This window comes from Poromitra crassiceps, assembly GCF_964638095.1.
Source record: "Poromitra crassiceps genome assembly, chromosome: 2".
NCBI lineage: Eukaryota > Metazoa > Chordata > Actinopteri > Beryciformes > Melamphaidae > Poromitra > Poromitra crassiceps.
Window position 1 is genome coordinate 47,160,090 of NC_139624.1, and position 22,116 is coordinate 47,182,205.

General features: G+C 43.9%; 1 long non-coding RNA gene across 1 annotated transcript; it reads right to left on the reverse strand.

Annotated features, from left to right (window-relative positions):
- Positions 1 to 422: 422 nt before the first annotated feature.
- On the reverse strand, positions 423 to 4,826 carry LOC310794397. The gene is made up of 3 exons (XR_014553565.1): positions 4,711 to 4,826; positions 4,431 to 4,556; positions 423 to 864 (listed from the first exon to the last, which is right to left on the reverse strand). It is a non-coding gene; the product is annotated as an uncharacterized lncRNA (long non-coding RNA).
- Positions 4,827 to 22,116: the final 17,290 nt, after the last annotated feature.

The following is a 22,116-nucleotide window of genomic DNA, read 5'->3' on the forward strand; positions in this document are numbered from 1 at the left end:
TTTCAGTACAATTGTATTATATCACCAGTGTGTTGAAAGTATACTTAAAAAGGCATTATAGATCAATTGATGTAGTCTACAAGTATACTTTAAATACAGTTATCATACTATTAATATTCTTCTAGCATGCCTCAGTAATATTTCAAATAAACTTCAAATGCACTTTTTGATTTTAATTAGTACATTTAAAGTGTGCTATTGTTAATAAGAAATGTATTTATAGTGAAGTTCTATCACAATTTAAGCATAATAAAGACATGTACTTAAAGTGTACTATAATTGACTAAAAGTGTATCTGAAGTGTATTCCATCATTGCTTATGCGTCAGGATAAAAGTGTATTTTAAATAGAACATTGTTATACTTTAAGTACTGTATTAAATGTTCCTGAAGTATACTCACAATACATCACTATTACACTTCACATGGTGCCATTTTAGTACACTCCAAATGTGCCGTTTTGTTCAATGACCAATTGCACTTCAATTATGAGAAAAACACATTTTATTTACATTAAAATATTATGGTAATACAAATGTATGTAAGAAATTAAAACAGTTACCAGTAGCGATGCACAATATATCAGCAATCATATGGCTATCAGCTGATGTTTGATCTTGAATATATCAGTATCAGTCCGATGAGCCGATGGCTGGAAAGCCCTTGTTGGTGGCCTATACCCCAGGAGGGGTAGTAGACATAAGTAAGTCCGATGAGCCAAATAACCAAAATGTTAAACCATGAAGCCACAGTCCTGAAGGCAGGCTGGTTGACAACGCAGGCTGGCTGACAACGCAGGCTGTGATCTGCTCCCATAGGCTGCTGTCCTTCTGCACCGGAGTGGAAGACCTGTCCGCCGACAAGGCTGAGGGGATGGGGAAAGAAAAAGACAAATTAATGCAAGACAAGCTTTTATAGTGAACGCAGAGGTCAAGGAACTGTAAGAGAAGAGGTAGAAATTTAACAATGTGGCTTTGTTGCCTAAACCTAACCAACGGCACTACACGGCCTCTATTAGGGCTGCGCGATTTATCGTATTTTCATCGCCATCGCGATATGAAAATGCGCGATGAACACATCGCAAAAGTCACGTGTTATCGCAAAAAAAAAAAAAATTACAGTGCACATGAACGCAACATGCAAGATACCGGCTGAATAAGTGTCCAAATGTTCATGTCATTCTGGCCAATACTCCACTTCTGTTATAACATTTCAGTCTGGAATATGGAATATCTTTCAATAATCGTTATGACTAAAAGTAATCTCATGTGTAAGAAATGACTGTTCTACATTGAAGTAAAAATGTAAATAATTAACTTGTTGGTTTTGGATTTTTTTTAGCTTCAAGAGTGCATTTTTGTTCGTATGACCCTCAACACAGGCTTTGAGAATCCCGTGCCACTTACTGATACATATGCTTAAATTAACACACTCGTATTGCAAAATGAATTTAGGCCCTCACTGTAATACTTCAGAAGTTGAATTTGAAGTTCAGCATTAATACATTTGTCATTTTTTGTCTTAGATTTACCTTTGTGTGTTATTGCAATATCAAACTACGGTACATAATTGAGAATCGATTCTAGATTCTGGAATCGAGAATCGTTGGAATCGAGAATCGATTCTGGAATCGGATCGTGACCCCAGGAATAGGAATCGGATCGGATCGTGGCTTAGCCGGATCGGAGCACCCCTACCCATTAATATTTTTTTTATAGCATTTTTCTATTTATCGCAGGTCATATCGTCATCACAATATTGAACAGTTATCGCACATCGCAGCTTTTCCTCATATCGTGCAGCCCTAGCCTCTATCTTCCCAAAAGCGCTAATTTTCCGCTCGTTTAACGCCATGCGCAATGCAAATTGGGGGCGGACACAACCGCATGACTGTGAGATAAGTGTACTGGGCATTGGCTGCCACAAGCCAAAGCAGGCGTTTCAGCGCTAAAATGTGGGATAGATGGCGTTATCCTATCGTCAGCAGCACGCAATTACTTTGGTGCCATGGCACGAGTCCGATACCTCACGAGTCCGACACCTCACGAGTCCGAAAAAAGAGGCTAACTTCCCCCAGACCCTAACCCAAAACCTAACCTCTCCCACCCCCACGCCTAAACCTAACCTCCCCCAGACCCTAACCCAAAACCTAACCTCTCCCACCCCCACGCCTAAACCTAACCTCCCCCAGACTCTAACCCAAAACCATGAGGTGTCGGACTCGTGAGGTATCAGACTCGTGAGGTATCGGACTAGGGGGCAGTCCCCATTACTTTGCGCTAAGAGCTATGAAAAGGACCTCTTACGCGCAAATACCTCTCTGCGCTGGGCGCTCTGCACAGAGATTACGGCTGCGCTCCGAGCGCAGAGAGGTATTTGCGGAGTGGAAAGTGGAATTACTTTTGGATATTTATATATATTTATATATATTTGGGTATTAGCAGCAGATAATTCAGTGAGGCAATCAACTATAACTCACTGAGAAACTTTTATCACATCGCAAAGAGGGAAATAAATTGAGAACACTTGTGGGACAATGGACATAGGCTATTTACCTTCATAACCCGAAGGGTCGGCACCACAGACGATCTGTCAATGAGCTCTCTCTGTCCTCGCAGGAGTACACTCTATTACGCATGGAGATAATTACAGCATATTGCATGCCTCGGTGAGGCAACCTCACGCAAACAACCATTGCGAGACGGGAATCTGATTGGTTTTGATTGACGTATGCCAGCCTTGCCCGGTCACGCCTGTGAATAATTCTGGTAGTTAAGACCGCCCAAATCCCATTTGCGCGGGCATTTTGGGGGGTTACATGCTGCCACTCTGACGTTCTGCCACTCCGAAATATCGGCACTCAGAAAGGGTTCTATATTCCCCGTTTTTCACTAACCTCTCCCAGCCCCCACGCCAAACCTAACCTCCCCCCATGCCTAAACCTAACCTCCCCCAGACCCTAACCCAAAACCTAACCTCTCCCACCCCCACGCCTAAACCTAAGGTCGGCATTGCGGCTTCTAAGGTGAACGACCGCCAGTCCGAATACTGGAAGTTAACATTCGGAGTGGCAGAGCTTCGGAAAGGCAGACAGTTACCATTTTGGGGCGCAGATGATTTTTGGCAGAATTGTTTCCGCATGCCCGCCGAGAATTGCATCCCCAACATATTTCGGGGCTGTTTTAACTTAGAAATCAGGGAGGTCACGTCTACCAGACAATTATATCACTTTGAAACAGTAAAATTTCTGTATAAATCATTACCAGTAGCTCCCGTGAGGTGGGGATGTTTTTTTTTTGCTGCTCGGTGGGGGAGGCAAGGCGGAACGCTATCGTCCGTGCCTTAATGCACGCGCAAACAGTGCGCAAAGCGCTATTTAGGGATAGCGCCTGTCGGAAGATAGAGGCCCACGTGTTTACTTTAGTTCTTAACGGTGGAGGAATGGAACTGTTAACATCGGTAGTGGGCCATGGGATCCTGACTATACGTCAAACTAGGATGCGATGAGAATGAGAACGTGCTGGGTGTGAAGAGACAGTAGTCTGCTTGCTACTGAAACACACAGGCCACATCTTCTTTCTGGACGGACAGATTTGTCACCGCAAATTAGAGGCATTTTCTATTTTATTTTTAAATGGCGTTGACATTCCAAAACAACAGAAATCTATCCTTTCTGATGGATCGGTGTGGCTGCAGTTAATTCCTTCCAGAGTCATGTTCACAGCACACAGAACACAACACAGCGTATAGCCTAATATATTTACATAATCGTTCAGTCATTTTCTATAGGATAACCACTGTGTGTGCGCGTTTCTTCCCCAGCGGCAGCATGGTCTGGGGGAGAAACGCGAAACCGAAAGTAGACCAAGATGCGTGTTGCATCTCAAATATCCAAATATTCACTGTTGACCTACCACCGAATATCCGGAGCCCAAATGTTTTTTTTCGGGCCAGCCCTGGAATTAGATGACTATGAGCAGACAAATAAATGAGCATATACTGTACTTCCTGCTTAATATTTCCTCCTACTGGGCGTCCGGGTAGTGTAGCGGTAGATTCCCTGCCTACCAAGATGAGGGTCGCAGGTCCGTGCCCCCGTGTTACCACCGGCTTGGTCGGGGGTCTATACAGACACGATTGGCTGTGTTTGCGGGCGGGAAGCCAGATTAAGGGCATGAGTCCTGGTCGCTGTACGACCGCCTCCTCTGGTCAGTCAGGGCGCCTGTTCGGGGCGGAAGGGGACTGTGGGAATAGCGTGATCCTCCCACATGCTACGTCCAGCCACTGAAGCTCCCCGCTATCAGGTGAAAAGCAGCTGGCAAATGTGATCGACAGAGGGGGTGGAGCAGCGAGCGGGGCAGCAGAGGGAAATTGGCCAAGTACAATTGGGGGAAATGAGAAAAAATAATAATATAAAAAGGGATAACCCACCTACTGATGTTGACGAGTCCGTTAGTGGCGTGTGCTTTCCGTTGAGGCTGAGTGAGGTCAGTCAGACTGAGAATGATCTGATGTTCAGTGAAGATGAGGTTGGAGCAAACACACCAGAGGGCACATCTAGAAACACACACCCACACCAACAATTACTCCCAACAGCTTTTAGAAGCACCTGAAGAGTATGGCAACTGTATCACATTTGAAATATTCCATGATTAAGATAAGACATGGGGAGCTGTGCAAATAAAAACAGACATCCAGAGCAGGACTCTACCTTAGTCTCTTCCTATTTCAGCCCTACTTGGGGAAAGTCTGCTGAGAGTGGGCAGGATGCTCTACACAGGGCAGCGCTGAGCAGCGGCTGGATGGCTGGTATCCCAGCAGAGGGTGGGTGGCTGGTACAGGCCCTTGACAGGTGACACGACCGCTCTGGGAATCACAAACAGGATCATATTATATATACTGTATTCCAACCACATGCAAGCACCAGGTCCCTCAGCTTTTTTTTTAAATAAAATACAGTTGGACTGTCATACATCTGGGCAGCTGTATCTGTTGTCGATGGAGTGATGTCGAGTTTCTACGAGGAGTAGATGGGTAGTGAAGATGCAGCGCACACAGAGCAGCCTCTGGACACACTGCCTTAAGCTGGACAACAAAGTCAGATAAGATTGCAGTGAGAAAACTTCATTTTCTATCTGTAGTACTCATGAGTGTAATTTTTTTTCAGCATCTTCTGGAGAATCTCTTTTTGTGGATTTTTCTCACATTTTCTCCCCAAATGTACTTGGCCAATTCCCCGTTATAACGGTCGTTGCGCGGGTCAGAGGGGTTTCACCAGCAGGACGTAGCGCATGGGAGGATCATGCCATTCCCCCCAGTGCCCATTCCCCGAAACAGGTGGCCCGGCCAACCAGATGAGGCGCTAGTGCAGCGACCAGGACTCATACCCTACCGGCTTCCCACCCGCAGACACGGCCAATCTTTAGGAATGTCTGACCAAGCCAGAGGAGTCTGGCAGGAGTTGAACCTGGGACTCCGCGGTGGTAGGCAAGTGCTTTTACCTCTACACCAGTGGTTCCCACCCACCGGGCCCCGGTCCATAAAGCATTTGCTGCCACGCCGCGGGGAAGCTAATATGATTCTGCAGGGAGAAAGAGAGTGAGATAGCTCTCTCTACACACACACTTGCATTAAGAGAGGGTCCATGAAATTGAGAGTTTACAGTCTATTATTTCACTTGTAATTCACTATTCCAGTGTGTCAGAATTTTACATACACTAAGAAGCTGACTGTCCCCTAGCCCCATAACGTGACGCTGCTACTGTACTCCGATAATATTCTCGTACAGCAGTCATCGTCACACAGCGTTCGAATCCTCAATAGGTGGAAAACGCTGTTAAAAAAGCTCTCCTACCCGTATCCCACCTCCGATTGCAGATCCGAAGATATGCTAGTCCGCCTAGTGAAGCCAGTAATTTAGCCGGCGCTGTTAAAATGATACTGCTTGCGTGAAACAACCGTTTAGAAGCAGTCTTTGTACAGCCTGCGCTGAATTTACAGCAGGGTGTGTTTGATCTCACTATCTTGGTGCACCGCTTGCACATGGCGAGCAAACAACACATGCAGTCACACGGAGACAGCGGCTGTCAGTGATCAACGCAAATCCAGCGCACCTGGGAAGCAAAACATGTCATGAAATAGGTTCCTGTCGGCTTCTCCTGTCCTCAATACGGCACAGGCTGTGCAAAGACTGCTTCTAAACGGGTGTTTCACGCAAGCAGTATCATTTTAACAGTGCCGGTTAAATTACTGGCTTCACTAGGCGGACTATCATATCTTCGGATCTGCAATCGGAGGTCGGATACGGGTAGGAGAGCTTTTTTAACAGCGTTTTCAGCGGGGACCGCCTTCCATTCCGAAACACCATCGTTCCGACACACCCCCACTCAGAAACCCCCCCACTCCGAAATTGAAATTGATTTAACCCCCCCACTCCGAAATTGATTTTCAAGTCCATCTTTCTCCGAGTTTCCTGCATTCCTGCAGCTTGAAATAAATGTTTCAACTCATTGTTTTTTTTATTATATGTCACTGTCTTCATATAATTTCGCTATAGCAGTAAACACGAGCCTGCTGCATTCAGATAGATACAGGAATGTGAACGTTAGATACATCCTAAAATCAGCTGTGGATCACAGACATGTTTGCACTCTGTGTTGTTCAGAATCGTGCGAGCCGCTGCTCAGGGACTGGGCACAGCTGTCCTGCTTGCTTTCTCCCCCACTCCGCAAAGAAATAGGCTACACCTTGACAACGCACACTCTAGTTAACTGCGTATCGGGCCCGGAGCAGTGTTTTTATTTTTATTTTTTGGCACACAGACTTTCCACTCTGCTGGTCTAAATAGCCTACCAGGTGTGGTCTTGCGCATTCCTGGCTCGCAGTTTTCTGCAGGTGCACAGAGATATCTCTCTACAATCACTAAACATTGTTAATTTATGTTGTCTTGCCATACAGTTTGTTAAATTTGTCAAATGCGTAATCCGAGAGCGCAAGGATCTGTTCCACAGCAGCATATTCAACTGATTATTTTTACGCCGACAGGATCTACCGTAAATTCCGGACTATAAGCCGCGGCTTTTTTCCCGTTTTTTGGCCCCTGCGGCTTATATAACGGTGCGGCTTATCTATGGATTTTTTCAGAAAAAAAATTCCAAATACAAATAAAATCTCTCTTTTTTAGCACTCTTTCTACCTATAAATCCACTTCTGTTTTAATTTCCTCTGTTGCCCTCTTTTCACCACACCGCGGACACTGTGTGCACTGTCGAAATAAACAAAGGTGTTGTGTTATGTTGTTTTGTTGAAATGTTATGGTAATATGGTAAATGGGAGCTTCCTCAAACAGCCAACAATCCCCTCTGTGCGTGAACCCTTACATATGGTAATTACGGTAAGCAAACGGCCACTCGGTGACCTCCAAAATCGATGGATTTTACAGGTTACACAGCTTCATCAGCACATTTTATGTGCATTGCTTTGCTGCTTGTTTTTTCGATTATTTTTTTGTAAAGCACCTTGAATTGCCTTTGTGTATTAAAGACTTGACATCATTGGCGGAAATCAACCGGTTACTCCTACCGGTTCAAAGTTCATCAGCCGCCCGGAATCACAACAAGACGAGCAGTCTCTCTCTCACTTACCATGGGGAAGGTACGCAGAAATTCACACGACGCAGCTTTCAAGCTGAAAGCAGTCGAACTCGCACTAAAAGAGGGAAACAGAGCAGCAGCGCGTACCCTGAGCATCAATGAGTCGATGGTGAGACGTTGGAAGAAGCAGCAGGAGGAACTGTCTCAGTGTAAGAAGACCAAAAAGTCCTTCAGAGGCCACAAAAGCAGATGGCCGGAACTAGAAGATTCCCTTGAAGACTGGGTGTTGACCCAGAGAGCAGACGGCCGAGGCGTTTCCACGGTGCAGATCCGACTGAAGGCCAAAACAGTCGCCACCGAGATGAAAATTGAACATTTCAGAGGTGGGCCATCTTGGTGCTTCCGATTCATGAGACGAAAGGGACTGTCCGTCAGGGCGCGGACGACTGTGTGCCAACAACTCCCTCCCGACTACCAGGAGAAAATCGCAAACTTCGGCGAATACACACAAAGGAAGATCAAGGAATATTCCATCGAACCGGAGCAGATCATAAACATGGATGAAGTGCCTTTGACGTTCGACCTGCCACTCACTCGCACTGTTAACAAGAAAGGTGAATCGTCGATCACATTGAGAACCACTGGGCACGAGAGAACGAATTTCACTTGTGTTCTCGGCTGCACAGCATCTGGAGCAAAGCTGCCGCCAATGGTGATTTTCAAGCGGATTACGATGCCGAAAGAGAAAATGCCCAGTGGGATATGCGTCAGAGTCAACAAGAAAGGGTGGATGATGGAAAGTGTCATGAAGGAGTGGTTGGCTCAGTGCTACGTCAAGCGCCCTGGAGGATTCTTTCACCAAAAGAAAGCTTTGCTCGTTCTGGACAGCATGAGGGCTCACATAACAGATTCGGTGAAAGCAGCCATCAAGACCACAAACAGCATTCCAGCTGTGATTCCTGGGGGCACGACCAAGCATCTACAGCCACTCGACATCAGTGTCAATCGCGCATTCAAAGTGGCACTACGCGTTGAGTGGGAGACGTGGATGACGAGCGGGGACAAATCATTCACAAAAACAGGGCGCATGCGAAAAGCAACTTTCGCACAAGTTTGCCAGTGGGTCCTGACAGCGTGGAGGAGTGTTAAAACATCCACGATCACCAACGGGTTCCGAAAGGCTGGACTGCTGCGTGATGAAGAGGAGGACGCCGCCACAGCTGAGGGCCTTCAGAGGCTGTTCGATTCCGACAGTGACGAAGAGGAGTTCGTTGGTTTTGAGAGCGACAACGAAGGAGAGAGGAGAGTGGTTGACGAAGCCACCCTGAACCTGTTCGTTTCCGACACTGAAGTTGAGGACTTTGCTGGTTTCAGTACGGAGGAAGAAGAGGAAGACGAGGATTAGTGACTTGACTTTGACTCTGTTTACAGCCGTTTGCTGCACCTTCACCTAAAAGATGAAGACAAGGATTACGGTACCTGGTTTCATTGTTGGCAGCACCTTATCCTTTTGAGGATTGTTATATTATTGTTTTCCAGTTATTTACTGCACCTTACCTTAACCTTTTGAGAATTGTTTTATTGTTTACAGCACTTTATCCTTTTGAGGATTGTTTTATTGTTTACAGCACATTATCCTTTTGAGGATTGTTTTATTATTATTATTATTGTTTTATTTTTTATAGCTACGGTATTTATTTTGTTGAAATGTTAATAAATGGGAGCTTCTTATAGCCTATAGCCTACCGTAATGCTTGTTTTGTTGAAATGTTAATAAATGGGAGCTTCCCCAAACAGCCATCTCTTTCCCGACATTCCTCTCTGTGCACGAACCCTTTCATATGGTAATTAAACATCAAAACACCCGCGGCTTATAGACCGGTGCGGCTTATATAAGAAAAAAATAGTCAATTTTGGTGCTGCGGCTTATAGACCGGTGCGCCTTATAGTCCGGAATTTACGGTAATCATAAATGATGTTTTCTACACATCTAAAAGGTGAGCTGTTACACACGCCCACATTCATACCCTGACAAGTGTTTGAAAAAAATTAATTGTAACTTTGAGTCAAATGTACACAGTTGAATAAGGTTCATTGAGTCATATTAGCAAGATGTGGACGTTCTTATTTGTGAATGCCAGTCGGGTTGAATTGATTTTGTTTTATGAAAATCGGAGGAAATTTAGCTTCCCCATTCCCGATGGTCTAGCGCCACCTATGCATATTTTCAATAAAAAACAATGAGTTGCAGTGTTTGATGCAGGAAACTCGGAGAAATATGGACTTGAAAATCAATTTCGGAGTGGGGGGGTTTCGAAATGGAGGGGATGTCCCCATTCGGAATAGGGGTGCCTTTAAAAAAAAATGGGAAAACCCCTCCATTACAAAGAATGGAGGTCGATCTTCGGAGTGGGGGGGTTTCGAAAAGGCAGGGTGTAACCGTTTTCTACCTAGTGAGGATTCAAACGCTGTGTGACGATGACTGCTGTACGAGAATATTATCGGAGTACAGTAGCAGTGTCACATTATGGGGCTAACTGTCCCCATGTCCTCACTGCCTACTGCCCAGGTGGGTTCATCAAAAAGGAGTTTCTGTGTGGAATTTGCAGTTCTCACTCTGCTCCCCGGGGGATGAATCCCCTGCAATATATATATAAGAAAATAATATCTGTTCTGTGATAAACCATGACAAAATAGACAGGTTAACATGACCATTTACTATTTTAGGGTGTGTGAGGAAGAACAGTAAACTTATTCCTCTTACCTTCTGTCGTTGCCTTTCATGATCACCCCTTCAAGACAGACAAAATCCTCCCGACATGACTGCCTATACATTGTGAACAGGAGAGAGTTGTAACTAGCATCGAGTTAGCAGCTAACGTTATACAGTACTTGATTGTCTCTGGCTGCTAGCTAGCTAAGCAGACTGAGTCCCCACACTAACGTCAGCTAGCATTGTTTTGTAGCATACTGTTCACCCTTTGAGTAAATGTAATTCACAAATAAGTCTAAAACGATTCAACTGTTAACGTAACATTAACGTTACATCAGTCTCACAGACTAACCTAGCGTTAACTAACGCTGGTAACGTTGTGTTAAAGCAGTCTATACAGAGAATAAGCGCTAACGCAAGCTAATCTGCTTTAGCGTTAGCTAACGTATGCTAGCTAATAGAAAAACGCACATAATGTTGCGTTTCGGGGTACACCAAATACTTTGGTACCGTCTGCTTATACAAGACATACAGTTTTAAATACATGATAAGCAACTAGTTTTGTCAATATTACCGTATCCCGGGCGGCAGGACGCCCGCTCGAATTTCAAACGAAACATGTTGGCTGGCCTGGCGCTGATCACTTCCGGAAGTACCTTCTTCTTCTTCTTCTTCTGATATTTAATGGTGGTTGGCAAACAGCATTTTGTGCAATACCGCCACCTTCTGAATTTTAGCAGTTACACAATATTATTCACAGTGTGGGAAAAACAAAAACGATGTCCACCCAAAGTGCTCAAAAACATAATAGTGTCCATTCTTCTTCTTCTTCTTCTTCTTCTTCTTCTTCTTCTTCTTCTTCTTCTTCTTCTTCTTCTTCTTCTTCTTCTTCTTCTTCTTTGCGTTTATAGGCAGAACCGGGAGTACCTCGCTTTCATGTCTTAAAAAAAAATTGTATGGGCTATTAATAACTTCACTACTTATTTTATTGTTTACCCTTGTTTTATTTGCTTAGTGGTATCTATTTTATCTGAGAACTGAATACAGTAGGCTACATGGAGCTGATACTTGAATTTGATCACTGAGTCTGAGACACATGATTGTGTTTGTGCAGGGCAGGCTAATTTTGATCTTACTGATCTTATTTGAAGAGCTGAATATTTCAGACAAATAGGGATCAGTGCTGAGAGAGAGAAAAAGTAAATTTTAAGATCCTAAATGTCAATGTCACCTTGCTACCTTCTCACACGGATAGACAGACAGGCAGGCGGACGGACGGACGGAGACAGACAGACAGACAGACAGACAGACAGACAGACACACAGACATGTTATTTTAATGTGAGCCAGCTAGCTTTACAAACATTCTCAGAATTAGTGTTTGGGAAGTATAATTAGTTACTTATTATTGATTATTCATTTAAAAAGTAATACAATTACTTTACTTATTACTTGGTTTCAAAAGTACTTGTTACGTCAGCAATCAGCCAAACGTCATACATTTTATTTATTTGCCTATATAGGACAAAAACAAATCATGATCTGGCAACACTAGTCTTGCAAAGCCAGACCTATCTCCACTTTTCATTTCAACACTATGCCAGCGCTGGAGAAAGTAATGCAGTAACTTGAAATTACTTGGATTACTAACTGTAATATAATTACTTTTTACTTCAATGTAGGAAATAAAAAAATAAATGATTTTGGAGCAACTTTTGTCCCCACTGTCTAAAAACTATAGGGTCACACTTTAAAAAATAGTAATTAGTGCATAAAGGGCTAGATAAAAAGTAAAATGACTGAATAAAGACATACTCAAAAAAGTACAAGTACACAAAAAGCTAATCAATTACACTCATTTGAGTACTAGTAATTAGTTTCCTTCCATCTTGTATTACGACTGTAAGTATTTACAACTTATCCTACTTAAAGTACAGCTAAAATGAACTAACATTTAAGTGCACTCTTTATAAGTTTACTTAAATACACTTCTAATGAAGTGGAATTAAAGTACACTACAATAAATCATACTAGTTGTGTATTAAGAAGGACTTTAACAAAAGTGTACTTTTCACAAGTACACTATGTTACCACTAGAAGTGCTTGCACTTTAGTATACTTTTTTGAAGTACACTGAAATACAGCTTAAAATGAACTTATATTAAAGTTCACTCTTTGCAAGTACACTTAAATACACTTGTAAATAATTCAATTTAAAGTGTACTACAATAAAGCATACTGTTAGTGTATTACAATTGACTTGAAAATAAGTGTACTTTTCATAAGTATACTAAATTACCACTTTACGTATTTGCAATTTAGTATACTTTTAAAAAGTACACTAAAATTACAGCTTAGAATGAGCTTATATTAAAGTGTACTATTTGCAATTACACTTAAATACACTTATAAATAATTCCACTTAAAGTGTATGAGAATAAGGTATACTAATAGTGTCTTACAATGGACTTGAAAATAAGTGTACTTTTCACAAGTATACTAAATGACCACTTTACGTAGTTGCAATTTAGTATACTTTTTAAAAGTACACTAAAATACAGCTTAGAATGAGCTTATATTAAAGTGTACTATTTGCAATTACACTTAAATACACTTATAAATAATTCCACTTAAAGTGTATGAGAATAAGGTATACTAATAGTGTATTACAATGGACTTGAAAATAAGTGTACTTTTCATAAGTATACTAAATTACCACTTTACGTAGTTGCAAATTAGTATATTTTTTAAAAGTACACTAAAATACAGCTTATAATGAACTTATATTAAAGTGCACTTTTTTAAAGTACACTTAAATGCACGTGTAAATAATAGCAATTAAAGTGTACTATGATAATATTAATTAATACACAGGACAAGATGTTACTATCCCTTGTGCCAAAATCCGAGGAAAAACACATTTAGAAGCCCAATCCAGAATAAAACAAGCTAACAGGCTAACAAACTAATAAACAAGACACAAATCACCAGTTACCTACCCTAGCCAACAGCAGTATGAAGCATGTCATTGGGGTTTTCAAGTGGGCACCTTCCTTCACCGACGTTTCGTTAAGTTAGGCCCACGACACCTCAAGAAGGCTTAACGGTGTAATCCAGCGTCCTGGAAACACCCCCCTCCATGCTACCACCGCACAACTGCATATTACCTCACTATCTAAGCCTAGCTATCCAGGTCGATTCGGTATGACATTCCTGACTACACCACCACTGTCAATGATTCAGCCCTGTTGATGCGGACCGTTAATCATGACCACCAACAAACAATCCCTAACTACACCACCACTGTCAATGATTCAGCCCTGTTGATGCGGACCATTAATCATGACCAACAAACAATCCCTAACTACACCACCACCGTCAATGATTCAGGCCTGTTGATGCGGACCGTTAATCATGACCAACAACAAACAATCCCTAACTACACCACCACTGTCAATGATTCAGCCCTGTTGATGCGGACCGTTAATCATGACCAACAACAAACAATCAATCTGACCTTAGTGAGCTCCCCAGCTAGCATGTTTCCTCCTTATCCACAGCCATTCACTTGCTCGTTCTGCTGCCTGAGACATGTTGCTAACCGCAAGTTTCAGGCTCCGTCCCCGAATGCCCAACTCAGTTAGTAAGGCAATAACGGACTTTGCCACAAAACCACGGCAGCCCACCTCTACAGGCCGCACTCGAGCCCTCCAACCTCGCTGCTCTGCCTCTGCTGCCATTTCAGCATACCTAGCTTTCTTGCGCTCATAAGCCTCCTCAACTCGATCTTCCCACGGGACTGTGAGTTCGATAAAATAAACTCTCTTCTCTACCTCAGACCACAGTAACAAGTCCGGACGTAGCCGGGTGCTAACTATATATGCTGGGATGACTAGCTGTTCATTCAAGTCAACCCTCATTTCCCAGGCTCCACCTACACTTAGCTGCCCTAACTTGTGCCTGACCTTAATTGGTCTAATCTTTTCTCCCTCACGTACAAATTTGATCTGTCTATTCTCTTTGCTAGCAACTAGATAATTTACTTCTAGCCGCTTTTCCTCAACTGCAGCTGCCAAACATTTCAACACCTGGTTGTGACGCCAGGTGTATCGCCCCTGGGAGAGACTGACCTTACACCCTGACAGTATATGCCTCAATGTACATACACTAGAACACAACGGGCAGGCACCATCCTCGCCCAACCACTGATTTAAGTTCTGGGGAGATGGCAGCACATCATAAGTAGCCCCTAGAATAAATCTAATTCTGCTGGCCTCCATGCTCCACAACTCTCTCCACTTCAACTTTCTCTTCTCTACACTCTCCCAGTTCACCCACTGTCCTTGCTTTGCCTGCGACACTGCCTTAGTAGATCTTACTGCCTCCTCTTGCCTATGTACTTCTTCAACTACCATCTTCCTCTTTTCTATTACTGATGCCTTGTTCCACACAGGTTTCCCTATGCACAACCCTAAGCCTCCACGCCCATGCTGCACCTGACCTATGATATCCCTGTGTCTAAGAGCTGACTGTGCTTGCTGTACTGCCTCCTTTGGGTTCCACTTCCTCCCTGTTTTAACTGTGGGCGCTACACTCCTAACCACTGGATCCTTTGACTGAGTCAGAGTCATTTCCAGTCTAACCTTAGCACACTTGAACTCCTCTGTCAGGCTAGATAATGGCAATTCCAATATGCCTTTCCCATATAAGGCTACACTGCTTAGGCAGCGTGGGACTCCAAGCCATTTTCTAATGAATGAGTTAATCATCCTTTCTAGCTTTTCTACCTTTGAAAGGGGAACCTCATACACTGTCAGTGGCCACATCAACCGAGGCAACAATCCAAACTGCAAACACCACAACTTTAACTTTCCTGGGAGCCCTGACTTGTCTATACTTGAAATACCTTGAATCATTTCCTGCCTCACCTCCTCAAACTGTCCCTTATCACTGAGACTTGCATCATACCATCTTCCCAAACTCTTGACTGGTTTCTCTAACACTGTAGGCACTACCTCATCATTTATAACAAACTTCTTACCTACTACCCTCCCTTTAATGATTGAAATACTCCTGGACTTACTTGGCTTCACTTTCATTCTAGCCCACTGCAGATTACTATTTAACTTATCCAACAATCTGCTAGTACATGGAGCGGTTGACGTCATAGTCGTCATGTCATCCATGTATGCCCTAATTGGAGGGAGCCGCAGCCCTCCCTGCAGCCTTTCTCCACCCACTACCCATTTTGAAGCCCTAATAATGATCTCCATTGCCATGGTAAAAGCTAATGGGGAAATTGTACACCCTGCCATAATGCCTATCTCCAGCTGCTGCCAAGCTGTAGTGTACTCTGCTGTGGTAAAGCAGAGTTGAATATCTAAGAAGTAGGCTTTAACTAAGCTCTTTATACTACCTGGCACTCTAAAGAAATCAAAGGCCTCCCATAACAGACTATGCGGCACTGACCCGAAAGCATTAGCCAGGTCCAAGAATACTACATGCAGGTCTCTCTTCTCACGCCTAGCTGACTGGATTTGGTGCCAGATCATGCTGGTGTGCTCTAAGCACCCGGAGAAGCCGGGAATTCCAGCCTTTTGCACCAAAGTATCTATTAGCCTATTCTTTTCTAGATAACTAGACAGCCTCTGTGCCACAACACTAAAGAAAACCTTCCCTTCAACATTAAGTAGACTGATAGGTCTAAACTGACTTATCTCTAACGAGTCCCTTTCTTTAGGAATGAAGATTCCCCCTGCTCTACGCCATGCCTTAGGAATAACCTGCTTCTTCCAGACTACCTTCATCAGCTTCCATAGAAACTGCAACACATCTGGAGCACTCTTATACAGCCGGTAGGGGACTCCATTAGGACCCGGGGCTGAAGAGGCCCTTGCACGTCTCACTACTTCTTGAACTTCTTTCCACCTTGGTGGGCTATCATCACACTGGCTCTCTATTTCACCAATAGGTGGAATATCAGCTGGGACTGTCATCTCTCTAAACCTTTCCCTATCTTTGTGAACCTCCTCCAAATATTCCTCAAGCTTCTGCTTAGGTACCATAAGGCTACCATTCTTTTCCTTACTAAACAATGACTTCACAAATCTAAATGGATCCTTATAGAATGCTATTCTAGCTCGCTCTTTCTTTTTCCTATTTTTCCTAATGCTCTCTGCTCTTCTTAAAACTGCCAACCGATCCCTCACATCTGACTGCAAGCAATCAATGCCTTCCTTCTCAACCTCTGTAGCTTTCCTCCACTGCCTCTTAAGCTGTCTTCTCTCCTGGATAAGTCTATCTATCTCTTGTTGGCGCCTAGATTTAACTACCTCACCCTCTAGTTTCTTCCTTTTCTCAAAGACGCCAAACCTTTCCTTACCATAAACCAAATCACTATTGATATCTTCCCACTTCCTACTTTCCGCTGCACCTGGCCACTTAACTCTAGGCTTCTGACCGCTAATCTTCTCCCTTTTTGGCTGGCTGGCCTCTCTGCTTTCCTCGGTGCTAGGACCTGCCTCAACATCAGGGGTGCTGATGTCCTGCGAGCTGTGGGTTACTTCCTGTCGCTGGACTTCACCCGACTGACTTGATAAACTTCTTAAGAAATAATTATCAATGCGGGGTCCCTGTGTTCCCTCTACCAAGCACCTCTTCCTGCCTTAAGTATACTAATACTTTATTAAAATTGACTTAAAAATAAGTATACTTTTTATAAGTACACTATATGACCACTTTAAGTATTTACAATTTCGTATACTATTTTAAAAGTATACTTAGGTACAATTTATAATACACTTGCAAGAAAGTACGCTTTTTAAAAGTAAACTAAAATACCACTTTAAGTATTGGAAAAATTAGTATATTTATTTTTAGTACATTTAAATTGACCTTAATGGCATCTTTTCTGAAGTACACTTTATAAAAGTACATGTTAAATATACTTTATATTAAGCACAAAAAGTAAAAGTATAATTATAATAACTTTTGTATACTTAAATTATATTTCAAATATACAAAAGTATACTACTTTTTCACCTGGGAACTCACTGTGAGGTGAATACACATGACTCAAAACGTTTCAAAAATAAAATATCAGCTTAAATTAAACACAAAATGTGACCACATCTTTCGTGGGCGTCACACGCTCCCCGACAAACAAAAATGGCTCCCGACATTCACAAAATACCTCTTAAACTCAGCCCCATCTTTTTTTCTTTTTAACAATTGAACTCAACACACATTTTTGGGTGTGTCTCAGTATGAAAGGACTGCATTCCCCATACTGGCAGGGCTTGTACTGTATAAAGTCCAGCTGGATTCATCGGCCCCTGTGGGTGGTAGGATGGGTGACCCAGTGACTCATATGTCAGTATCTGAGGAGGTCTCCTGTCACGCGTGGATTTCCTGACTGGTTCACCCTGAGGCGTCACAGGTCGGTCATTGTCATTGTCAAGGGTGACTTGTACATATTCCTGCTCTACAGGGTCACGATCCACAGGTGGGTATTCCTCGTCAGATTGTCCTTCTGGTTGCTCTTGTTCCATTTCCATTTCTGATGCGCTACCTTGCGATTGCTCTGGTGTATGAACTCTTGATGGTATGCGTCTGTGTGGAGATGATCTTTGGAACCGCTCTGGGTTTCTCTGAGTCTCACAGGTGGGTTTTACATTCTGTCTCTGAAGTCCAGTTTGTGATGGCATTCTTAACCAGTATCGTACTCTGGGTGTTTCCCTATCAGAGTTTTCCGAGTCACTGCTTTGGGATGTCTCTCTCTGTTCGTATTCCCTAACATGACTTTTGTTCTTTCTTTTTTCTTTAGGTGGCGATGGATTCGGCGGATCAGGTAAGTTTACAGGTAAGTCGTTTACTAAGTGTAGGAGATTTCTATGGAGGATACGGATTTTATCACTACCAAGGGGACTCACTTTGTAAACCGGACTATCGTGCACTTGTTCTTTGATGACGTATACAGTTTGTTCCCAATAGGACCTCAGCTTCCCAGGCCCCCCTCTCTCACTCATGTTACGGACTAGGACTCTATCACCGGGTTGGAGAACAACTCCCTTGATGTGACGGTCATAATATTTTTTATTTCTCGCGCTCGAGTGTTGACTGTTCTCGGCTGCGATTTTATACGCCTCTTTCATTCTCAAAGCCCATTTCTTGGCATAACCCTGCTGTGTTTCAGTCTGATCTTTTGTTGACAGGCCAAACATTAAGTCTACTGGAAGACAGGGGTGCCGACCAAACATGAGGTAGTGTGGTGAGAAGCCTGTTGCCTCATGCCTAGTACTATTGTATGCGTGGACTACTAGAGGTAAGTATTCTTTCCAGTTACTTTTTTCCTTCTCCTCCAGTGTTCTCAACATCTGGAGTAATGTTCTATTGAACCTCTCGGCCGGGTTCCCCTGAGGGTGGTATGGGGTTGTTCTGGAGTGAGCAACTCCAGCCAGGTGTCTCAGGGTCTTAAAGAGCTCATTTTCAAATTCTCGGCCCTGGTCGTGATGTAATCTGGCCGGGTACCCGAACCGAGGGATGAAGTCACCAAATATTTTTTCCGCAGCTGTTTTACCAGACTTGTTTTTCGTGGCATAAGTCTGTGCAAATCTAGTAAAGTGGTCTACCACTACTAAAATATATTCGTACCCCCCCTTGCTGGTTTCTAGATGCATGTAGTCTATTGACACGAGTTCAAGTGGCGCACAGCTTGTGATGCCACCCATTGGTGCTCTGATATGTGTCACTGGCTTTTTCTGTTTGATGCACGGGCACTTTCTTGTCACATAAGTCTCAATGTCTCTCTTCATGAAAGGCCAGTAGAAGCGGTCTCGCGTGAGGTGAATGACTCTCTCTGCCCCAACATGACCCATGTCATCATGAAGGTGCTTAAGTACTAGGGGGTGGTATCGTGATGGGAGGACAAGCTGTTGGCGCTGACCGGCTGTCCGGTGTAAAAGTTGATCTTTCATATGCAACTTTCCCCATTCGTGCATGAGCTTTCTCACTGGGCCATTGGCTCTCTTTCTGTCCTCATTAGTTAGTACTGTCTTTGACTCTTTAAGTTTGATGAGCACTCCGATAGCAGGATCGTCCCTTTGAGACTTGACTAGTTCACTATGGGGGATGGCGAGTGGAGACACATTCACAAGTGGTTCTGAGCATGTCAGATTTAGGGCAGCGACATACGCAACGTCTTGCCTCTTTGCAGACTCACACCCTTCCCATGTAGCCTGAACTGCCTCTCTCGTGAGCTCCTCAGTACATTTAGTGACATAGGTGTCAAAGTCAAGCGGAAGGCGAGAAAGGGTGTCCGCATCAATATTCACTCTTCCTGGCCTGTATTTAACATCAAATCTGAAGTCTGCTAGCTCACCTACCCATCGGTGGCCTACTGCATTTAGCTTTGCAGTGCTCATCATATATGTGAGGGGATTATTGTCTGTGTAGACTGTGAAATGTGGCGCATAGAACAGATAATCCCTAAACTTTTCACATATTGCCCACTTGAGGGCAAGAAACTCTAGTTTCCCTGAGTGCAAGTTGTAATTCTTCTCAGCGGGAGACAGAGTCCTTGAGCCATAGGCTATGACCCTCAATTTTCCATTTTGTCGCTGGTACAATACTGCACCGAGTCCTTTCTCAGACGCGTCGGTGTGAAGTACGAATGGTGTTTCAAAATCTGGATAGGCCAGTACAGGTGGGTGTGAAAGGGTGTCAATTAACTGCTCAAGGACCCTTTGGTGTTCATCAGTCCACTGGACAGGGGTCTTTGAAGGCAACTGAGCTCCTTTTCCCTTTTTTGGGTTCCCTTTTGTTACTGCAGAGCTTCCCTTAATTTTCAACAGCTCGTAGATGGGTTTTGCGATGCTGGAAAAGTTCTCAATGTATGCTCTATAGTAGCTTAGAAATCCAACCAACTTCCGTACTTCACCCACTGTGCTGGGCCTTTTCTCTTTCAGTGACATGATGGCGTCGATATCTTTTGGGTCGATCCTGACACCATCAGCTGAGACCAACCTCCCTACATATCTGACCTCCCGCCGGAACAGTTCACATTTTGTTGGTCGGAGCTTGACACCATGACGCTGCAGGGCTTTCAGTACTCGACGTACTCCGTCAACATGTTCAGTGAATGACTTGGAGTAGCAGAGGATGTCATCTAGGTAAGGAATACAGCAGCTGTCGCGCAGGGAGTCCAACATTTCCTCCATACTGCACTGAAAAGCAGCAGGGGCGTTGGAGAGCCCGAACGGTATCCTTACCCACTCATACAGCCCCCAAGGAGTGATGAAAGCTGTCATGTATCTAGATCCCTCAGCCATGTAGCCCTGGTGATAGGCCTTGCCCTGGTCTAATATGCTGAACCAGCTGTGGCCCCCTAGGGTGTCTATGAGGTCCTGGATACGGGGTAGAGGGTGGCGGTCTGGCACTGTCTTTTGATTCAACAGCCTATAATCTATACATAGCCTAAGAGACCCATCCTTTTTCCTGACACAAACTACAGGTGCTGCATAAGGTGACTTGGACTTAATTATCCACCCCTTAGCAAGCAGATCTTGGATGTATTCTTTCACCTCTTTGTAAAGGGGCTTGGGCACTGAGGCATATGTACGCTGGACTGGAATGTTGTCTTTAAGATTTATTGTCATTTCTAGGCTAGGGATACAACCTATGTCCCCGTCATCTCGAGCAAAGGCTCCTGACTCCTCATACAGCATCTGTATAACCTCCCTCTGATGCTCTTCACTTAGGTGGCTAACATCTACCGGTGGCTGCCACAGTGTAGCAGTAGGTTGGCTACTACTAGAGCTTAGAGGTGGTGTAGAATTGACTGTGTTGGCCTGAGCTAGGCTGTCCTCACTGCTCGGATTGTCTGTTTCTATTACTCTATCGATGGCCTCAATAGTACCTAGGATAGTTGAGGTGGGCAGGGTCACTGTGCTTTTAGAATGGTTTGACACTGGTACCCTTACAAAAGGTCTGTCTGTCTGTTGGATGTCCATTAAACCTTCTCCAATGCTCACCGGTTCTAGAAGTGTGGTGTCTAGGCTAGGCTCAAACAGCACAAGTGAGTTGGAGTCACTAATATCCACTGGCACTCTGCACTTTATATAAGCTACCTGACCAGGATAAACAGTGATTTCTTTCCTGCCTACTTTTACTGTGGCATCTTGTTCTCCCTGTCCTTGCTCCGCCTTTATGAAACTCACTATGGCTGCTGCCTCAGCACTGTCAATCTCTAAAGCACCGGTAAGTAAACTGACAAGAATTGACATTACTTTAGGCCTGCTCTCATTACTCTTAATGAGTTCCTGGATTACATTCAAACCAACTAATGGTCTTTCTAATTTTAGTCGACTCACTAGAAAGGGTACTCGAATGGACAGGTCTGGATCATCGTTACCTTGCAGGTTTACCACTACTTCTGTCCATCCGTCATAAGGTATCTCATCCCCTGTGACAGCTTTCACGCTAAGGCCTTCCTCCATGAGTTCACTAAGTGGACTAATAGCTTGTCTGGGTAAGTACTTGTCTTTCCAGGCACGGTCAATGATGCTAACATTGGCCCCAGTATCTAATAGGGCGGTTATCGCATAGCCATTCATGCTACATTTCAATAGAGACTTTTGGCCAATTAGTGGGGCTATCTTCTCAGGTGGGTGGGCCATGCTATTTGTCTGGGTGATATTAACTGTAATACCCTTGCCTGGCCCTGACGCTGCAACATTTTTGGTGAGGGACTTATCTTTTGAGTCGATCAGGGGTGGTCCCGTTGCCCTGACCGGTTCCCATTTCCCGACTGCTTC